Source organism: Lynx canadensis, chromosome A2, assembly GCF_007474595.2.
Source record: "Lynx canadensis isolate LIC74 chromosome A2, mLynCan4.pri.v2, whole genome shotgun sequence".
Classification (NCBI taxonomy): Eukaryota; Metazoa; Chordata; class Mammalia; order Carnivora; family Felidae; genus Lynx; species Lynx canadensis.
The window spans coordinates 66,217,280-66,238,411 of NC_044304.2; positions in this window are offsets into that span (position 1 = coordinate 66,217,280).

Genomic DNA, 21,132 nt, shown 5'->3' on the forward strand with positions numbered 1-21,132 from the left:
GAGAGCAATCACTCAAGAGGAGAAAAGTGGATTCTCACATCCTGGGTTCACTACTTCCTGGTAGTAAATGTGCTTCTTTGGCCAAAGATGGCCAAAACACAGCTAGAATGCAGGTTGATAACTAAAAGAATAGTAAAATAGTGAATAACGAGACAAAGTAATTGGTGGGGAAATGGAATGATACCAACAGAAATAATTACGAAAAACAGAGACAGGGGGCAAGAAAAGATGTTAAAAGATCCATCCAACAACTGCGAAGGAAGATTTAAATGATAATTTATCCATGGGTACGCTTCATTTAAATGGACTAAATAACACCACATAAAAGGCAACATTTGTTACTCTGGAAAAAATTAACTATGTGCTACTTTTCCAGAAATTCAGTTTAAAAACGGACTCAGAAAAGCGGAACATGAATGAAAATGAATGAAAAAGTTACTCAACCCAAAAATACAAACAAATAAAGACTACAATAGTCATACATAAGAAAACAAAGTGAGCTCTAAGAGAGGAAGACAGAAATATTACAGGGAATAAACTGCGGTATTTGATAGTAATGGGAGTTTCCATTTAAATGCCAAATCTAACCATTTTTACTTTGTATATACCTTTAACAATCTAGCTTCAGAATATTATGTAGTGACAACAAACCCATGAATTTCAATGGTAAATAATAAAATCCCAATTCACAGTGGAAAATACTTCAAACCTCTCTCGGTCACTTATAAAACAAGTTGCCCGTGTATAGAAATTTTGGCCAACATGATCAACCAATTTGAGCGTATGCATACAGAACAGCTAAAAATCAATCAAGTGGCCTCCATGTACCAGTTTATGAAAACGTAAGAAAAATTATGCAAAAATGAGGCAAGAAATTAATAAAATAGAAGCTTAAAATAAATATCTTGTTTGTATAAAATTGATACTTAGAATAATACTTTAGAATAATTAAGAGAATAGAGTCGCCTCTAATAATAATAAAGCATGGATCGTTTATGATGTTACTGATAATAAAAATGTATATTAGGATGACCGTGTGGACAGTTTTTTGGCAACAAATCCCAAATTTATTTTTTTTAGGTAAAATGCCCAAATTCCTGGGCAAAAAAGTATCAAACTGATGCAAAAGAAATAAAAATATCGTGATAGTCTTACATCAAGATTAAAATTCTGAATTAACCATGCAGAAAGAAATCTATGGACTCAGATTGCTTTACTGGTAAACACCACTCACTAAAGGAAAGGTGCATAAGAAAGAAAGCATTTAAAGAAGAAAAAAGAAAGAAATCCTATTCTAAATTTAAATTTGAGAATATTTCCCAACTATTTTGAGGCCAGTGTAACATTGATACTAAATCCTGAAAATATGACAGAAAAAGAAAATTTTGTGTCAACCTGTCTCATGAATACCAAGGCAACATTCCTTAAGAAAATATGACCATATTGAATATAGTAACGTAGGAAACATAGAATGTATCGCCACCCTGTAGTTTTTCTCTAGGAAATTATGATTGATAAGATATAAAAAAAAAATCAACTGATTGAATTTTACATTAGTCACATTAAAAATAAAGAAAATCTCGGATAATCTTGATATATGCAGAAAAGATATTTGATGAAATTTAACCCTTCATTCATAATTATAAAATTGAAACAGAAATAGATATGAATTTTCTTGATGCTATATTATCTTCCCCCAGATCCAGTGTAAATAAACTAATGATGAGAGAAGTTTTCTCTTTGACCTAGGTAATGAATCTATAATTAGAAATATAAGCCTATCTATTTAACTTTGCCCTGGGAGCCTAACCAGGGGCATTAAATGAACACAAATAAATAAGGCTTTTTCTAATCTTGAAACCAAATAGCCTTACCTGTCCAGCTCTACGTTAAGCCCTATATAATGCCTACATTTAACAGAGTAGCACATTCATATTCTTTCTTTCTCTCTCTCTCTTTCTCCCTCCCCTCCCTTCACCGCCTTTATGTCAGGAGATAGATGCTTTTTCACTTTTATATTCTGAGAAAGGTAAAGATGAATTTTAACAGCCACATTAAGGGGAAGAATTAAAAACATAAAGCCTTCCTGGGAAGGTAAGTGATGAGGGCTTTTGGGGTGGTAGTGAGGTTCACGGGGTCCGGAGCTGATGAGCAAGAAAGAATTCTTGAAGACGTCTTTGGTGCAAAAAGGTGATTTTACTGAAGCATGGGGACAGGACCCGTGGGCAGGAAGAGCTGCCCCGGGACTATGAGGAGAGACTGGTTGTGTACTATGGGAGTTGGGGGAGGTAAAGTCCAGGGGAAGTTTCCAGTGAGACTTTCATATGCTAAAGAAGGACACTGGAGGCCTAGCTATTATCAAGCTAAGGTTGTTTGCCCTCTAGCAAAACATTAGCATTTAGACAGCAGGGTACCTCTAGAAACGTTTTATTCTGCAGGTCTCAAGTATCTGTCAGTGGGCTGCAGGTTATAAGGAAATTTAGTCCTATCCGCCATTTCCTTCTGCCTGTTTCCCACCTCACTATGGAAGGTTTTAGGTCCTTCAGGACTATGATGTCTATCAGTTAAGCTTTTGTTTTTTCCCTTTTCCTTTGTTCTTGGGCAGAACACACATATATCACACATATCCCACCTTGGGGTAGGGGGTGTTTGAGGCCTGTCAGCTTGCCTTAGGCTCCCTCATCATTCCCCCCTGAACAGTCTAGACCCTTACATCTTAAAGGTTGCTAACAAAGAAGGTCTTCATCTCCTATAACTTCTTCCTGCTGAATAGGGGCGTAGAGATGAACCTACCTATGAGTCAACACCGGTCAGTTGGGGAAGTTAAAGGGGAGTTACGAAAGGAAAAGACAGCCAGTTCAGGGGAAACAGCACAGATGAGCTTCCTTGAGAAGAAAGGACCATCTGTCTTCTGGAAGTTATGGCAGTTAAGGAGTCTTGGCATCAGGCCACGGAGACACCGGGAAAGACAACAAAAGAAGGTTAATATTAAGAAAAAGCTTGAATAAAAATCTGTTAACTCCAGGCCATTACTGTCATTTGAAAAGAAATCTGAGGTCTTCCATTGGTTCACAAGAATAAGAACGCATGTCAGCTGGCATGCTAGATTCCCGTGAGGAAGGTGCAGGTTTAATTCTGGGTGTGTGAGTCCATGAAAAATGGCCAACTGTACCACAGTGGACATACATAATATGACCCCTGTTAGGGGCCCTTCCATTTTGGAGTTAAATCCCTTGCTGTATTATTAGCCTTCCGATCCTAACCCAGTGTCAAGTGAATAATTTAATAAGGCAAGATTATCTTTATCTATGGATAGGTCTACAGTAAGAAAAGACTTTCCACATACAACTATTGGGGTGGGGGGGTGGTGGGGAGTCCATCCCATTTTTTAGTTGTTTAAGCAAGCATATGCCCATGGGGTCCTGTTATCCCCACAGATAGTAAGATAATTGTCTACAACTGCACTAGTAACAGGAAGTAACATTTTTTACTCACCTGGTAACACAGCTGGGAACTCTGTAAGCTAGGTATCAGGCCAACATTTCAAGGGGCTTTATGTCTCCATGCTTCATAAAGTCAATCTTTGTTCCTTAAAGCTGTTCGGTCATATCTGAATCTATGCATGCCACTCTCAAATAGGACATTCCAGTCAAAACCTTGGTAAAATAACCAATGTTTTCCATGGAGTCCTTTTTACGAGGAGATTCTCATTGCAATTAAGGAGATTCTCATGCAAATAAGTATGGCTGCCACAAAGAAAGAACACTCCTTGAGAGTTTGTGAATTCTAAGAGGCTTTAAGTAGGCAGAAAAAGTTAAATGCCTCAGTTTGTTGACATTAGAATACTTTTTGCACATTTCTCTATATTATCTTAAGAGGAAGATTTCTTAACCTGGAAGGGCAAACATTAAAGAACCAGCAACATTTCCAACAAGAGGCGCAAAACTATGACGGAAGACTCACAAATGGACAGGATTAAAGATCTGATGAGAGTTCCTTACAATTGACAAGGAAGTTTAGTTATTTCTGTGGCACATTAACACTTCGATGATCAGAAGATCAAATGAAGGCCTTCTCCCAGAAAATATTAAAACTTTAGGAATTGCACATGCTTGAGTAGCTCTAGTATTTTCCCAAGCAACACGACTTAAGGTTTACCATTATTTGACAGGGTTTCCAGAGGAACGTAACAAACCAGAGAAGCCTAATTGGTCAAAAGGACTCCATTTGCAATTTAAATCTTGGGAAGTTTGTTTAAAAAAAAAAAAAACTCAGGAAGTTATAAAGTATAAAGCATGTTTCATCAGACCCAAATATCCATAGGTTTTCTGCAACAAGAAGCCAAAAGCAAATAAACCTTGTGCTTAGTAATCAATGCTCCAGCACTCCATTCTATTTAGAAAAGGCCTAGATGTTCAATGCATTCAATCCCAGTTATCATGCAAGCAAAACTTTAAAGTTTTAGGTAACCAAAGACTGAAAGCTATCTTAACCAATTACCCAGGAAAACTTTGAGACCGACAAAAGTTGACCAGTATCCAGTTATCTTTTTTGTTAACAAATGGCAACAGAGAGAACACGAGCTTGTTTGACCTTTAGCAAAACGGGTGGAATTAAGTTTCATATTTAATGCTGATAGAGGTCTATTTTAGACCAACAAACTTAAAATCAGCTTACACATGAAGTATGTTCCACCTGCATCCACTTAAAAAATGATAACGTTCCCCACTGTCAATTTTTACCTGAGACCTCGCGGGGAAATCTGAAATTGGCCATCCAGGTGGGTGTTCTCCCTCCATGACACCGAGGGTGGGAGGAGCCAATGGTGCAGGACGAGGCACTGAGGGTGGTATAGAATCGGGTGTATAGGCCACCCCCTTGGTGGTGCAGCAACAGTAGGAGGAAGAGGCGAGATGACGCCAGGAGGTAGAGAAAGAGGGTTTCCAGTTTTAAATCTCATCAGCTCAGAGGAGCAGACGCCATATTTGTTTTCCTTTCCGCCAAGTCTAAATATGCAGTCCATGTCAGGCCAGAGAAGACAGGGGATTTCCCTGAAACAAAGGGAGCTTTGGCAGCTGCTCTGTTTGGGAATATTCCTTAAAGGTCCCCATCCTGGGGTAGACTAACCAGTTGACTCTAATTATAGCCACTAACCTGGAAATGAATGAGAGAGAGGCCCTCACATCTATCAGGCGGAACAGAGAGTCCACGTCCCCTTCATTAGGGATGGCCTGTGTTTTCTCCAGCAACCTAGATTTACTCGGGGGCCTATTTAGACAGCTAACATGTCAGGAGGGTGTTTGCTAGACAAACGCATTTGGGCAAACGTTCTGTAAGAGGTCATTTTGTCTGAGTCCTGATTAAGAGCTGTGAGGGCCTGGACCAAAGGTACCTCCATCCATTTGCCCTGGTTCCTGCAGAAGAGATCTAACTGCTAGATCCTACTGAGGCCATGCAGTGTTACAGGAGATCAGTCCTCTCCCAAACTTCGTAACCCAAAGTGTTTCCAGTGGGTTAAAAAAGCATCCCAAGGGAGAGTCCTTGGGGACCAAAGAGAAGCTCCCAGGCTCCTCCTAGAGAGAGGGAAAGGGTCCATTACCAGGGAAATCTTCCCCCTACTCCAACTTGCGTGGCGTCCCACGCGAAGGATATGCCAGAGGTTCCCAAGATGTCAAAGCAACCCGAGGTGTCCCTGGAACAAAATCGCTGTAACCACTGACCAGCCGCTAAGGGCTCCTGAAGGAAAGGAGGCCGGCCCTCCTTCTGCTCCCCCATGGCATCCTAGGTACAAATGGGTGCCGGGATATGGACGAAGTTTACCTTGCAGAAAAGGCCATGCTGTGCCGTGCCGGGGGTGGGGGTGGGGGTGGGGGGGGGTGCTGTGCTGCACCAGCCCTGAGGGGGCCTTGCCTTACAGAGAAGGCCATGGAAAAGCTGCCATTTTTAACCCCATGGTAAACACTGGAAATTTTACAAAACCACCCAACTCTGAATTGAGGACATTGACTGAGAAAAGTAAAGACAAACCCAGCAATGGTCCCCAGTTGGGATACTTCAATAGGGTACTGGTTTTCCACCGGCTCCCAGTGGAGGTCCTGCGGCCAGAAGCTGCTAGACCAGAGAGGTGGAAGGGATCGAGGTAGACCAGTGGGGAAGAAGCCTCACTCGAGAGATTGGCAGCTGTCCTGGTGGCCATCCCGCGCTCAAGACAGACAACTTTGTACCAGGACGGGAATAAAGGGAGGGCATCGAGTTTCTGGGCCTTATGTGGCCAGTGCACTAACTTCCAGCCAAAGTGTTCAATGAGACCATACTCCTCAAAAGGCCCCAGAAATGAGAGTACAGGAAGAAAAGAATACTCACCAAGTTTGCACCGACACTCAAGAGTCCAGATGAAAGGATTCATCACTCCACGCTGGGCGCCATAAAATGATGAGATTTTGGGGGATACTGGAGTTCGTGGCGTCTGGAGCCAAAGACCAAGAAAGAATTCTTGAAGACGTCTTTGGTACAAATCGGCGAGTCTATGCAAGCACGGGGACAGGACCCGTGGGCAGGAAGAGCTGCCCTGGGACCACGAGGAGAGACTCGTTGTATACTATGGGGGTTAGGGGAGGTAACATCCAGGGGAAGTTTCCAGTGAGACTTTCATACGCTAAAGACTCCCAGGAAACTGGAGGCCTAGCTATGATCAAGCTAAGGTTGTTGGCCCTCTAGCAAAGATTAGCATTAAGACACTGAGGACTTCCTGGAGAAAGGTTTTACTCAGCCGGCCTCAAATATCTGTCAGTGGGCTGCAGGTTCTAAGGAAATTGAGTTCTATCCGCCATTTCCTTATGCCTTTGTTTCCCACATCGCGAGGGAGGAGGGATGAGGGAGGCTTTTAATTCCAGCAGGACTCTGATGTCTATCATTGAATCTTCGGGTTTTCCCCTTTCCTTTGTTCTTGGGCAGTCAGGAGTGCCAGACAATATCACATATATCCCACCTGGTGGGGGGGTGTCGGGATTTGAGTGGGGTTGCACCCCATTGGCATAAGTGCTCCCCCATCAGTAAGGACGGTTTGCTTTTCAACCAAGAGAATTAAAATTGAAAAATTGTCTTAGAAGATATGCTTTCGTTAGAAAAGCCAGTTTCGTGGTGATGTGGGCAGTTAACTTGACCTATCTCCCTTTCTCTGAAGTTCCATGAGAGACTCCTCTCAGAGTTAGCGGCAGGAGAAAACCCAGCCCCTAAGGTAAACGAGGGGCAGGGATTCTTGCTCTGTCTCCAGCCGGTTTTATGAAACTGGGTAAGTTCCTTTCCATTTCTGGGTCTTTCCATCACTCGCATGAAATACAGTGGCCGGGCCATGTGACCTGGGAGGTTTTTTTTTTCTACCTCTGAAATTATATGGTGCTGTGATCTTCAAGGGAAATCTATTTACTGTCCATAAAGGCCTGTTGCCAGCACAGAGCTATTAAAGGTCCAGATAAAGTGTTCTACTAAAAAGCTTGCAAGTTAATAAGTGTCTCTAAGGCTCTGTTTTAAGACCTATGTTTTTCTCTCAAGTAAAAAAGACCTCAGGATTTCTATGAAGTAAAACCAGGAAAACTAACACTGAAAAACAATTAAAACCATCAGGAAGGCAAGAGTCGCTTGCTCAAACAGGATACGTACTCTTTAACCTCCATTACATTCCTCGCTCTGAATGACTCCCATTTTTCTGGAGAAATGAGAGGTAGCCTCTCTTTGGGGGAAAGCTGAGTGACACCTCGTCTTCCTAATCTCACAAGTATTTGTGGAAGACCTGAGTAGAACCTACGGGAAAAGCACATGTTTTTGAAATCATCCTTGAAATGAAATCATATCAAGCAAATTTCATTTTCTCAGAAAGAGAAGAGAGAGGGAATAGAGTCTCAGTGTTCTTACTGATAAAATGGGCAACCCAGAAGTTATTTCTGGCAACTATCCATTCTGGGATACAAGACAGCGTATGTAAATGTTCCTGGGTCTCCTGGGGTGCTCGATAAATACCAATTTGGTGACCATGTTGAATCCCATATCTTCTTTCTGTCCCTATCTTTTAATACCCTTCCTGTCTTGGGCATTTCACAGATCCATGTCGGGATTCCTTGTGTAAGCTAAATTACTGAAGCAAAACAGACCGCAGAACACGGTGGCTCAAACAGGACACATGCTCATCATGTCTCACAAAACTCTCCCCGGAAATTGCTCCGAGAGCGGGAAGTGATCCTTCTTCCTGTAAGCTATTCAGGGACTCGACGCCAAGCAGCCCAGCTGGCTATCACAGGCATCCAGAGCCTCTCTTGTCCCCAGGGTAGGAGGGAGAAAGCGAGGAAAAGGTTGTCAGTGTGGAAGGGGGTGTTTCTTTTTGTCCACAGACGTGTGTCTGATGAGGGAGCATCACGCAAGCTGACAGGCCGCACACACCCCACCCGCACCCCAGGTGGGATATATGTGATATCGTCTGGCACTCCTGACTGCCCAAGAACAAAGAAAAGGGGAAAACCCAAAGGTTCAATGACAGACGTCAGAGTCCTGTGGGACCTAAAAGCCTCCCTCACCCCTCCTCCCTCATGATGTGGGAAACAAAGGCAGAAGGAAATGGCGGATAGAACTCAATTTCCTTAGAACCTGCAGCCAGTCTCTCCTCATGGTCCCGGGGCAGCTCTTCCTGCCCACGGGTCCTGTCCCCGTGCTTTCATAGACTCGCCGATTTGCACCAAAGACGTCTTCAAGAATTCTTTCTTGGCTGTCAGCTCCGGATCCCAAGAACCTCACTATCACACCCCAGAATACCTCATCAGGTCCACTCTGAGGAAGGGAAGCTTGGGAATGGGGTCCTGGCGCGATCCTCTGATAAGGGTGAAAGGGAGATTGAATTCTGATGGAGAGTAACAGCCACCTTTCAGGGAGTCCACACTGGCTCCGCTCCCTCGCACAGCATGGCGACACGTTTCCCGATGGACCTGTTCCGTCTACACTTGGTGTTAGTACTCTGTGAACACTGCCAGAAATTGTTTCCTAAAATACATTTTGCCTATTCCTTTCTCATCTTAAGAATCCACAGTGATGTGTGTTTGTGTGTTAGCTCCCGATTTGTGGTCCACGCCCTTTCAAACAACCTCGCCGCTCACCGCTCCCATCTCCGTGCGTCTTCCTGCCACTGCTTTCAGTCCAGAACCGAGTTCAGACTCACACTCATGCTCAGGCGCACAAGAATCATGACTGCATTAATCCTGGGCTGAAATGAAGGCATGAAGACACAGGATTCCTAGCAAACAGGTGTTGTCCCATCCTGTACGTCCACTCAGCAAGTTGTCTTTTGTAACCGTGCTGGCGTTTTGGGGGCTTTTTTGTTTTTGTATTAGTTCCCTTCTGCACATTGAGGTAAAGTTCCCCAAATCTCCCCCCAAACTACCATACTTGTCACCTCTCAGAAACGTCCATGTTGTATACTCCAACCTTTCCTGTACTACACTTTTACATATATTGCTTTAATTTCCATGTAGATAAGCCGTGGAATTTGTGGTTTTGAATTTGTCTGTCGTATAAATGAGTTTTCATCGTATTACAATTTATGTACACATCGTCTGGGCTTTTTAAAAAGTTTGTGTGTCCTGGGGCGCCTGGGTGGCTCAGTCGGTTCAGCGTCCGCCTTCGGCTCAGGTCATGATCACCCGGTCCGAGAGTTCGAGCCCCGCGTCGGGCTCTGTGCTGACAGCTCGGAGCCTGGAGCCTGCTTCGGATTCTGTGTCTCCCCCTCTCTCTATGCCTCCCCTGCTCACGCTCTGTGTCTCTCTGTCTCTCACTAATAAATAAACGTTAAAAAAATTTTAAAGTTTATGTGCCATCTATTTTGAGTGGGATTTGCATTATTGTTTTCTTCTATTATACAGATTTTGTGACTGATTCCAAGACAGCGTCATTAAATATCAATATTTAATATGAACCTATTAAAAATGTGCTGGAGAAATTGATCCTGATGACCCTGAATATATGTGAGTGTGCTCAGAACAGATTTTTGATTATGAAAGAGGGATTAGAGCTAATTCAAGCAGTAGACTAAAACCCAGTAACACCTAAGTAAAAGTCATCACTAATATTTACTAGGTCCTTGAAGGCCTGAAGACCAGCGTACCCAAACTTCAACTCGTCAAGTTCATGACAACCAGCCCCCCATGTCTTTTTCTCTTATACACACACACATTTCTTTTATTACTTTTTAAGACCATCTTTTTTTTTTTAAAAGATTATTTATTTTCGGAGAGAGAAAGCAGGAGCAGGGGAGGGGCAGAGAGAGAGGCAGAGAGAGGGAATCCCGAAGAGGTTCCACGGTGTCAGCCTAGAGCACCACGTAGGGCTGGACCTTGTGAACCGTGAGATCGTGACCAGAGCCGAAGTCGGATGCTTCACCGACCGAGCCACCCAGGCGCCCCACGCACATCTGTAAATACATGAGGAATGACGGCAGGCCTGGGATGAGAGGGCACGGTGACCTAACCATCAGGCGAGGCCTGGTGACACAAAAGATCAGGGAAAGATATATACTTCAACAGACAAATCGCCCTTGGGAACCAGAAGAGCAGAAGCGAAGCTCTCCCTTCCTGGTCCCAACCTGTTACTGCCCATCAGGGAACGGTGAGGTGAAAACTGGAACCTTGAATATATAAGTGAATAGACCTTGTTGTTCTTTGCTGACCTTTTTCTCTACCCCTTCCCGTGGAATCGTTTCTATTTTGTGGCTTAATTCTTTTCTTGCAGGGAACATGTATATTTACTGTGTCATTGTATTGCCACCATTTTTATTTCTTTTTTAAATATTTATTTATTTATTTATTTATTTATTCCGTGCTGTTAGTGCAAGCTTGATGTGGGGCTCAGTCTCACAAACCATGAGATCATGACCTGACGTGCCATCGAGTCGGATGCTTAACCGACGGAGCCACCCAGGCACTCTGCCACCATTTGTATTTCTTATTCCTGTCCTCCGCCCCCACTTATATTCTTCCAGAGGCATCCATTTGCCTCAGAAACATAAGGGCCTTTTGATGGTCTTCTGATGTGCCAGTGTGACCAGGCCACAGTCACCAGTAATTCAACCAGTTGCTAAGCCAGGTGTTGCCGTGAAGGTGTTTCAAAGACACGATAGAAAATTCTAGGGCCACCAGGGTGGCTCAGTGGGTTGAGCGGCTGTCTCTTGGTTTTGGCTCAGGTCATGATCCCAGAGTCCTGTGTTGGGCTCCTCACTCAGTGTGAGCTTGCTTGAGATTCTCTTTCCCTCTCCCTCTGCCCCTCCCCCACCCCCACCCCCCACTCATGCGCTGTCTCCTCTCTTTCTTTCTAAAACAAAAAAGAAAGCATAAGAAAATTCTAATCCATAATCAGTTGGCTTTATGTAAAGGAAATTATCCTACACAATCTGGGAAAGGCTGACTCATTCAGGTGTAAGGTCTCCAGAGCAGGGCTGATGCTTTTCTGAGAGAAGAAGCTCTGCCCGCGGAGAGCAGTGGTAGCCGTTACCTTCCAGACTCTTCTTCCTGACAGCCTGCCCTGCAGAGTTTACACAGGCCTGGCCAGTTCCTTTGTGAGAAATCTCCTCCTATATATTTTCTCCCACTTCTGCTTCTCTGCTTGGACCTGACTGATAGAGATCTCACAGCAGCAACGCAAAAAGAAGCATCACTCCTCCTCTTCTGAGACCTCACTAGGACTTCTAAATCTGTGACAAGACAATGAACCCAGAAGGGTACTTTTAAGACATAAAGGACAGACCTATTAAGTTGGCTGCAATGATTACAAAGTCCAAGTTTGGAGAGCATGAGGATATGACTAAGGCAGAACTTCTCCATTCTCAGGTATGACACTTACCTAGAGTTTTTTCTTAAATTCAGCTTCTGATTCGGTAGTTCTGGATTGTGTTCCCTTACATTGTCTGCATTTCTTACTAACAAGCCTGTGGTATGGGGGCCGCTGGTCTATGGACCACACTGAGTAGCAAGGACTTAAGGAAAATCATGTGGTCAAATAAAGTGTCCCAAACTCTCTTCTTTGGGCTCAAGTCTTGGAATGGAGCGGTGTGTTAATTAGACTGAAAAGAAAAATCAAAGCAGAAGGGTTTTGTTTTGTTTTGTTTTGCCCATCTCACAATCTGAATCCCTGGAAGAGATCTGAATTTGCAGTGCTACTGACACAGAGCTGGGTAAGAAAGATCAGCATTGGCAAAGAGAGGAGCATGATGGCTGAGTCTGATGCTGAAATCTTGGATTTAAAAGAGCTTTATATTTCTCTTCAGGAAATCCAGAAGTTTTGGGTTTGAGAACCTCTCTGAAAGGTCGCAGAGGTACTGCAGGCACAGACATACTGGGTAAAACTTGGAAGCGGGAACTGGAAGCCTTGGAACTGGGGCAGACGCCAGAAATCTCGGACCTTGTCATTGGTGACAACGTGTCGCCATGAATGGAGAGATGAAGTGATATCTCATTGATCACCTCGCAGGGATGGTATTCAGTCTTCAGCCAATACCAGCAAGGACCCAAGAACACTGTGGAACACTTGGTAGTGTAGATTGGAGGCCTCCTTCCATTCAGCTGACACAAAGTAGTACCAGGTAGACACAAGAACCAACACACCATCCCTGAGAGGAGATAGGGAAGAGTAAGGAAATGTGAATCCACAAATATTTCCAAAATAACTAAAAGCCTTCATTTTCACAGAAAGTATGCTGTAATTCCACGTAAGAAAAGAAATGGATTTAAATGATTAATGAGAGCATTATTGGTATTACAGCTCAAGGGTGTTATAGATAAAAAAAAATGCTTTATGCTTTGGCCTGTAACTAATCAATATTTATTACTTTATTTCTTTGAGAAAAACAAACTAATTGTAAAAAGTGAAATTTTGGAACCCAGCCCAATAATAAACTAGACACGGAATGAACAACATTACTCATATATCTAGAAGTTGAAAGTTGATTCAAACCAGAATTCTGCTTCTGGCAATAGCAAAATGGATTGTTTTGTGCAATCCCTCCTGCTGAAAACAACTAGCAGAGTTGGATAAAATGATTTCCGAGAAAACATGTGCTTAGAGTTTCTAAGCCAGTGAAGAATTAAAGGCTCAAAATCTGGGAACTATGGGACGACAGAGTTGAGCCTAGCATTTGGTCTCTTTTCCCTTTGAAGTAATTGCTAACATTAAATATAGTCTCTGAGGCTCAGAAACTTAGCAGAATTTCAGCAGATTCACTTAAGAGGGAGTACGAAAACTGGAGTTAAGTTCCTGTCATGGAACAGAATCCTTGGCCAATATCCAGGCTCATATTCTAACTAGAGAGGCAAATGGGAAGTAGACTGACTCGTATCTGGACTGAATGCCAGCTTCAAATTTTCCCCATGATTGCATTAAGATGATTGTGCCTATTATTATAGCTAACCTGGTCTATGTAACCCCTTTCCCTGAAAAAATAAATAAAAAAGAGAGAAAAGGAACATCACAAATTTAAAAAAATAAGATTGTAGATTTAAATTCACCAGTAAGTATACTAACTATTAATGGGCTAAATATTCTAATTAAAATACAGGTTATTTCATTGGGTCAAATAAAAATGCATACTTACTTGTTAGAGGAGACGTATCTTACATATAAGTAAACCAAAAAAAATGAAATTAAAAAGATGAAATATGAAAACATGCAAATTGTAAACAAAATAAACTGGTAGAGCCATATTAATACCAAAAGTAAAGTTCAAAGTAAGAAGCATTAAATTTAAGTAAGAATTTTCCAAACAGTACCGAGGACAATAGATCAGGAATATATTGCAATTCTCAAACTTGCAGTATATAATAATATGGCCTAAAATAAGAGAGAAATTAACAGAATAAAAAAGAAAAATATGTATTTGCAACTACTGTGGAAAATTATAATACTTCTATCAGTAACTGCCAGAATGGCCTGATAAAACAATCAATACGAATATAGAAAAATAAATAAATTGACAAAATAAATAATTGACCCAAGTAACCTATAGAACATCAAAAACTTCAGAGTATGGTTTTCAAGTGCACCTGGAGTGGTTACTGAAGTCAACTATGTGATATACCTCAAAACAGGTAAAAGGATGAATTTGGTATGTCCCTTCTGGAAAGCAATCTGAACATGTATTTCAAGAGCTTTAATGTATCCTTATCCTTGTAGTTAGAAAGCTCTGTTTATTACTAACAGAAGAGGAGATGAAGACAAATATTGATAAAGTTTTTAGACCATGACTTCTTATATTTTATTAGGTTGAATATTCCAAATGGATGAAAAATCACATTCACATATATCTGTATAATTATCAGTACCTAATCTTTAAAATATATTTGAAGAGGGGCGCCTGGGTGGCGCAGTCGGTTAAGCGTCCGTCTTCAGCCAGGTCACGATCTTGCGGTCCGTGAGTTCGAGCCCCGCGTCGGGCTCTGGGCTGACGGCTCAGAGCCCGGAGCCTGCTTCCGATTCTGTGTCTCCCTCTCTCTCTGCCCCTCCCCCGTTCATGCTCTGTCTCTCTCTGTCCCAAAAAAAATAAATAAACGTTAAAAAAAATTTTTTTTTTAAATATATTTGAAGAAATGTAAGGATACTGGAATATGTTCACAACTGAGTCTTAAATACAACAGCAAATAAAATATGAAATATTAAGTCAAAATTATGTAGGGAAATTTAAGTGCAATCTCCCAGCTTCTACCCAGTGATTGTCATATACTAGCTGTTCAATCCTGCGAAGGCATGTCCTAAAAAGAGTAATTTTTCTCTCTCTCAATTTCCACTGAGAATTGCCATTTCCGTTCTCTTTCTTGAGTTAAAGTTGTGTGTGAAGATGAGATCTTCAACATTTATATGTCAACAAGTGCAGTGCTAAATTTAAATTGGAAAATCAACCAGGTTCTCTATGTCTATTCACAGTTTAAATAGGAGAACACAATTTATTTATTTGCTTCTAATTTTAAAAAAAGACAAGAGTATTATAATCCTTATTTTTAATATGTACACAAAATATCAAGCCTATTATTGAGTAGCTAAGTCTCTCAAACACTAGCTTAAGAGTACATAAATGGAATTAATTCATCCCAAAAATATTGTATTTGAGGCACTCTAGTCATTTCTTGATTCATTAATCTTTAAAAATGTTTTGCATTTGTCATTATTTCTGGGAGTAGGTCAAGTCACTGAAATTTTCTACCCACTACTTTCTTTTATGTCCTTACTTTGCTCAGGGTCACGTATGAACTCAGAAAAGAACAGCACCATTACTCCAGAGTCTAGATAAATGGCTGAAAATCTGTTCTTAGAGCAAAGTTGACTTAAATTGTGAGTATCAGCCAGTGAATTAGAATGGAAATATGGCCAGCTGCCCAGATCCTACTCTCCACTCTTTCATTCATTTTGGACCATAAAATAATCAAAATTACATCAACGTGGATGGTACCTTATGGTCAAAAATTAAAAACCAGCCCTTCAAAATTTTCTGGTCTTCAAACATCTCCGGTGTTTCTGTTGTTGGTGGAGGTGGTGGTTGCTGTTTTGGTGGATTTGGGCTACACAATGGCAAATTGGCTCATGCAATTTTGAGAACTTCCTGCCGACACTTCCAACATGACATTTCCATTTTCATAAATGTTGAAGCCCACAATATGGAGAATAATTTCTCTTAAAATTGAAATGTGAATCCATTCAATATGCTACCTTAAAGTTGCATGGCTCTGAGACTTGTGAAAGGAAATCTAAGACAAAGAGTGTCAAAATGCAGAAAACATTTGCCACGTGTAAACGGTACACACTCTACTTAATATATCAAGGGAAGATGCTGTGGCTATATCCATGTGACTGACATGGGCTTTGGGTTTGAGTGCTCTTTTTTATTCCTTGTCTCAAAATCTTTGGAATGCCACATAGGGTCAGATCTGCCCGTGAGCAGCTTTCAGGTAAGCCAAGCTCCTAAGCAACTTTGTGAGGCTGTTTTCCTGAGCTCTTCCTTCTCTCAACTCCCCAGTACTTCACCGTTCCCAATGCTTCCCTGTTTCAATTCTCTCTCCAGAAATCTGGGGCTGTGACTACCCTCTGCTTTACATTGCTGTCGCTCTGTCTGTAACCAGAAACAAGTGGCTGAGGGACACAAAGAGAAGAAATAAAAGTAAGGGGGGGTTACCCCACCAACTTGGGACCATAGGTGTTTTGGTTTGAGAGGAAGCTTCAGCTCTATTATTGAGACTTCAAGGTCTGTGGTTCCCACGGCTTATGCTGCCCCAAGAATATTTGGTGAGAGTGCCCAGGAAGAAAAGAGTAAAAGGAAGCAAAACCAGCATGGATTTTTCACTCTATCTCTGACCATTGGGACTTCCCTTTATCTCTCTGGGATAGAACAACAGTGCTTCTCTGGAAGGACTCTCTGTCTACATCCCTGTGTCTACTTCTAAGCTTTGGGGCTATGTTCATAACAGTCCAAGGAGAGAGAAGAGAAAAATAAAAGGAAATTCAGGTCATTGAGGCAGTAGTTTGAATTCCAGCGATTTCCTTTAATCAACCTGCTGCTCTTTACTTTTGAATTGTGCAGTATCTGCTCCTTGTATTCCTTCGTGTTTTATAACTGCATTCACTGAGAGACACGGGGTGTTTATTCCATCATATTTAAGCAGAAACTCAAATGTTTATTTTATTTTATTTTTTAAGTTTATTTATTTACTTATTTGGAAAGAGAGAGAGAGAGAGAGAGAGAGCAAGCAGGAGAGGGGCAGAGAGAGGAGAGAGAGAGAATTCAAAGCAGGCTCTGCACTGTCAGCATGGAGAGCAACATGGGGCTCAAACTCCTGAACCATGAGATCATGATCTGAGCTGAGATCAAGAGTCGGATGCTTAACTGACTGAACCTCCCCAGCGCCCCTCTAATGTTTTATTTTAAATACATTGACAACTATTGAAAAATGGTTATGATATCATTGCCATTGTTTTAAAACTGGTTATAACCCTTCATGCCTCTTGAGGCTGTAAAACATGCATTTTATGTCCTTTGTTCAAGGCCAAGTCTCCATGTACAATGCCCAAAATCTCATGGCATAATTGGTATGAAGGAGATCTTCTACTGATCTTGTTGTCAGCCTGAGCATCAGAGGAAACACCCCCAAGAGTAACTTAGTGGTCAGGAGACAAAAAAAAAAAAATATATATATATATATATATATATATATATACACACACACACACACATTCTCTTAGATTAACAAATATTCGCCATTTTATTATTAATTGAATCATATTTAGTCATTCTCCTTCGAAGATTTTCTTCTTGTCTTTTCCTGTGGATTGCCTCACTGAGTAAACATAGAAGCTAGAATACCCAAAAGTTAAGTTTGCCTAGCAGATCAATATTTTGAACAAAAACTTTGCATAGAGAAAAATTTATTCCTTGGTAACTCTTATTTCATTAACGTTGTCAATCATACTTAGTTTTCATATGTGAATAGGCAAAGTTAAACAATGATTCAGAGACCGTAATGAACCATTTGTAGGGCTCTAGCTAGAAATTCCTTCTTTAGCTGTCAGAGCCTTCCTTGGGATTCTGGTATCTTACTTATAAGGTAGACCTTTCCAGCATTCTTGCCTCTTAAAAGGTTATGTCTTTCTGAACCATTCGAAATTCTTGGCTCTGTCATCCTCTCCCACTCTTGTTACCATTCACTGCCTACATTCTTCCCTGTGTTCCCCAAACAGAACTGACACTAACCCTCATGTCACCTTTATGTGAATTAGGAACACTCATGCATTCGTCAGTGTGTGCAGCCCCGACCAATGCATAGCATGGACAACAGACCTTAAATTCTATTGCAGCAACTATCCCACCTCACCCAGCTCTCACTCAGGAAGACCTACGCATGTGTCACCGGGTCTTCTGTCTCGAATGTTGGCATATTACAACGTTTCTTCCTTGGCCATTTTACTTTTTATTACGAAAAGCAAATTCTAGGTACCTGTTAATACCCCTAGAACTTTAGATATCACCTACTTGCTGAGTGCCATCAATATATTGTTCTAGCCCTAACTTTCCTCAGTAACCCAAATTCTTATTTCCTCTTAACAAAATTTCCTGCTTAGGCTAAATTTTCCTCCAAATAGACAAGGTCTCAAAGGAAATGAATTATTTATTGCTACTTCTGGTTAAAACAAAACCAAACAAAATATTTCGTCTTTTTTTTTAGCTATTAAGCTATTACCCATCAGTGTTTAGAACAATTATTTACTTTTCTCTCTGTTTTCTTTTTAGCTTACTAATTTTTTTTTAATTTTTTTTAACATTTATTTATTTTTGAGACAGAGAGACACAGAGCATGAACGGGGGAGGGGCAGAGAGAGAGGGAGACACAGAATCGGAAGCAGGCTTCAGGCTCTGAGCCTTCAGCCCAGAGCCCGACGCGGAGCTCAAACTCACGGACCGCAAGATCGTGACCTGAGCCGAAGTCGGACTTCAGCTTACTAATTTTTAAAACCACTTCATCGAGGTATCGTTGACACACAAAAATTTGTATAAATTTAATGTATACAATTGGATGAATTTGGAAGTACACACCCATGAAACCATAAACATATTCATCACCTCCAAACGTTTCCTTCTGACCTCATTCTTTATTTTTACTCTCTTTTTTTGTGGTAAGAACATTTAACGTAAAATATATTCTCTTAGCCAAAATTTGAAATACAATATTGTTAACTGAAGGCCCTGTATGTCCAGTAGATCTTTAGGACATTCTAGTTAAAGGGTACTAAGTTTCAGTTATATGAGATGAATTTTCTCTCTTTTTAATTGGAAACAATGTATCTGGAAGGGACAGAAAGACTCATGAACACAAATTATCATTTATTTGGAAAAATCTTACTCAAAAAAGACATCTCTCACGTCTTTTACCTCCCCGATAGGGTGACCCCTTAAATACTAAGAAGAAAGTAAAATAATAACTAAAAGGAGTTGGCAAAATGTGCTATAAATTCGCTTCAGCATTAATGTCAAATCCTTGCGACTTTTGAATATCTGTGCCATCTTTTTTCTCAACATTATTATTTTTTAATTTAGAGGGTATACGCTTTGCCTGAAAACCTCATCGCCCACTTCTGCATGGCAAAAATATCAAGTATTTTAAAAGTAAGTGAGAGATCCCAGTGTGTTTGAACTTACAGCCACAACCGTGCTAGGAAAAAAATTACACCACTTCGTGCAGAAAGAATCTCTGAGATTTTGACTCAAATGCACAAACCAGGCTCTGAGAATTCGCAATACAGGAGTCCTCTAGCGTCTCATCGGGCCTCCCTGGTTTTTCTTTTAAAATAAATATTCACGCAAGCTTCTTTCTACTTGAACGTAGGGGGAGTGTGCAAGAGATAACATGTGTACATTACTTTCCTGTCACGTGAGAGTGTGTGCGCACAGTGCGTGGGGCTCAAAAATGTTTGCGGGTTTGATACACTAAGCATCAACTCCAATTTATCAGTGAAAACCTGAAGCTCAGAGAGAGCCAACAGCACCTCTGCTTGTTATTAGGTGGAAAGAAGACGGAAGCTGTGTCCTCTTTCTCCAATCTCCAAGTGGTGATCGTTCTCAATTTGCCTGTGTTGTTATATTTACTCTAAGAGAATTGGAATTAAAAGTAGAGCATTGGATATTTGGCTAATAAGAATGCTGCACTTTTGTGAATATGGTGAATAATCTACTCTTTTAAAAAGTTAAATGAAAATATAAACTCTTCTCAGGGTCGTTTAGAAATTGTATTTCATGTAGAATCCCTTACCGTAGACCCCAATTGCAGACTGCATTAAAAGCATGTCAGATAAAGCACCTAAAAGCTACCATCACCGAAGTTACTTGTGGAGAAATGATAGACACTAGGTCTTTAAAATGCAAATTAGATACAAGTACAAGAATGCTATATATAACATATGAAACCATTCTGAAGTCTCCATAGCAACTACTAAAATGTGAAGCATAAATTATGTGATTAAATTTATCAAAGAGAGCTCCCCTCCAGCCTAAGCAATTGCAAACCAGATGAGGACTCTGGTTCCTTTCCAGAAAGTTCTAACAAGTACACCTTTGGAGGATAATCAGGGCAGCTTTTATCTGTGATAGATAAATGTGATTAATAATTTTGGACCTTAAATGTATTGCTTTAATATAGGTGGACTCGGGGACTAATCTCTATATTAAAGAAAATGTGCTGGTGTTAATTTTGGCAGCTGTAACTCATGATAACCCTACACTGGAGAGAAGTAGGGAAAAAAAGCCCTTTATCATAGCGTACCATTTCAGGGGTGATAAACAGGCTTCAGTTAATTTTATTCTTTACACTATTTTGTGTGGTATGAGTGTGTGTGTGTGTGTGTGTGTGTGTGTGTGTGTGTGTGCATGTGTGGCTGTGATCAATACATTTGTCTTGAACAATCATATTTTCGTGCTTTGGTCTCCATGTCAAATAGAAGAGATTATATTCGAAAAATGAAATCATCGGTTCCTCAAGGATTTTTGGAGCACTGTTTTGGGTATTTTGTGCCACATTTCTGGATTGATCTGTGATTGTGAAACTTTCAATACACTTCCAAGGCAAGCTCTTCAGCCACATAGGATGTCATCATAGCTGTTTCAGGTGAACTTTTTGTATTTCTGTAATTTTTGGTACATTTTATTGAGTTCCATGAGATGTGGAGAGGTCGGAGAAGCTAACCTGGGCAGTCTATATACCTATCTATCAAAGTAAATAAAATTAGCTGTCCGGAATACTAGATTTGGGTCCCCAAATCAGCTCTGTATCCACGAGACAGACAAGTCAGAAAATAAAAGGCTGTATATACACACATACTTCATGCATGTCAGTGATGTGATGGCGCTTCACAAAGAGATAAGCAGACAGCTACAGAGAATAACTCGATTCGAATACAGAGTGGAATGTCATTGTGGCGCCTCGTGAAAAAGATTGCGAAGAAGCTTGAAATCAATTTAGTTTTTTTTATAGAGTACTTCTGGAGGAAGATTGATTATTTATTTTTGTTCACCTGCTTTATTTTTCACAACCATACTCAATTATCACATCAATGTTTATATTGTCTTCAATA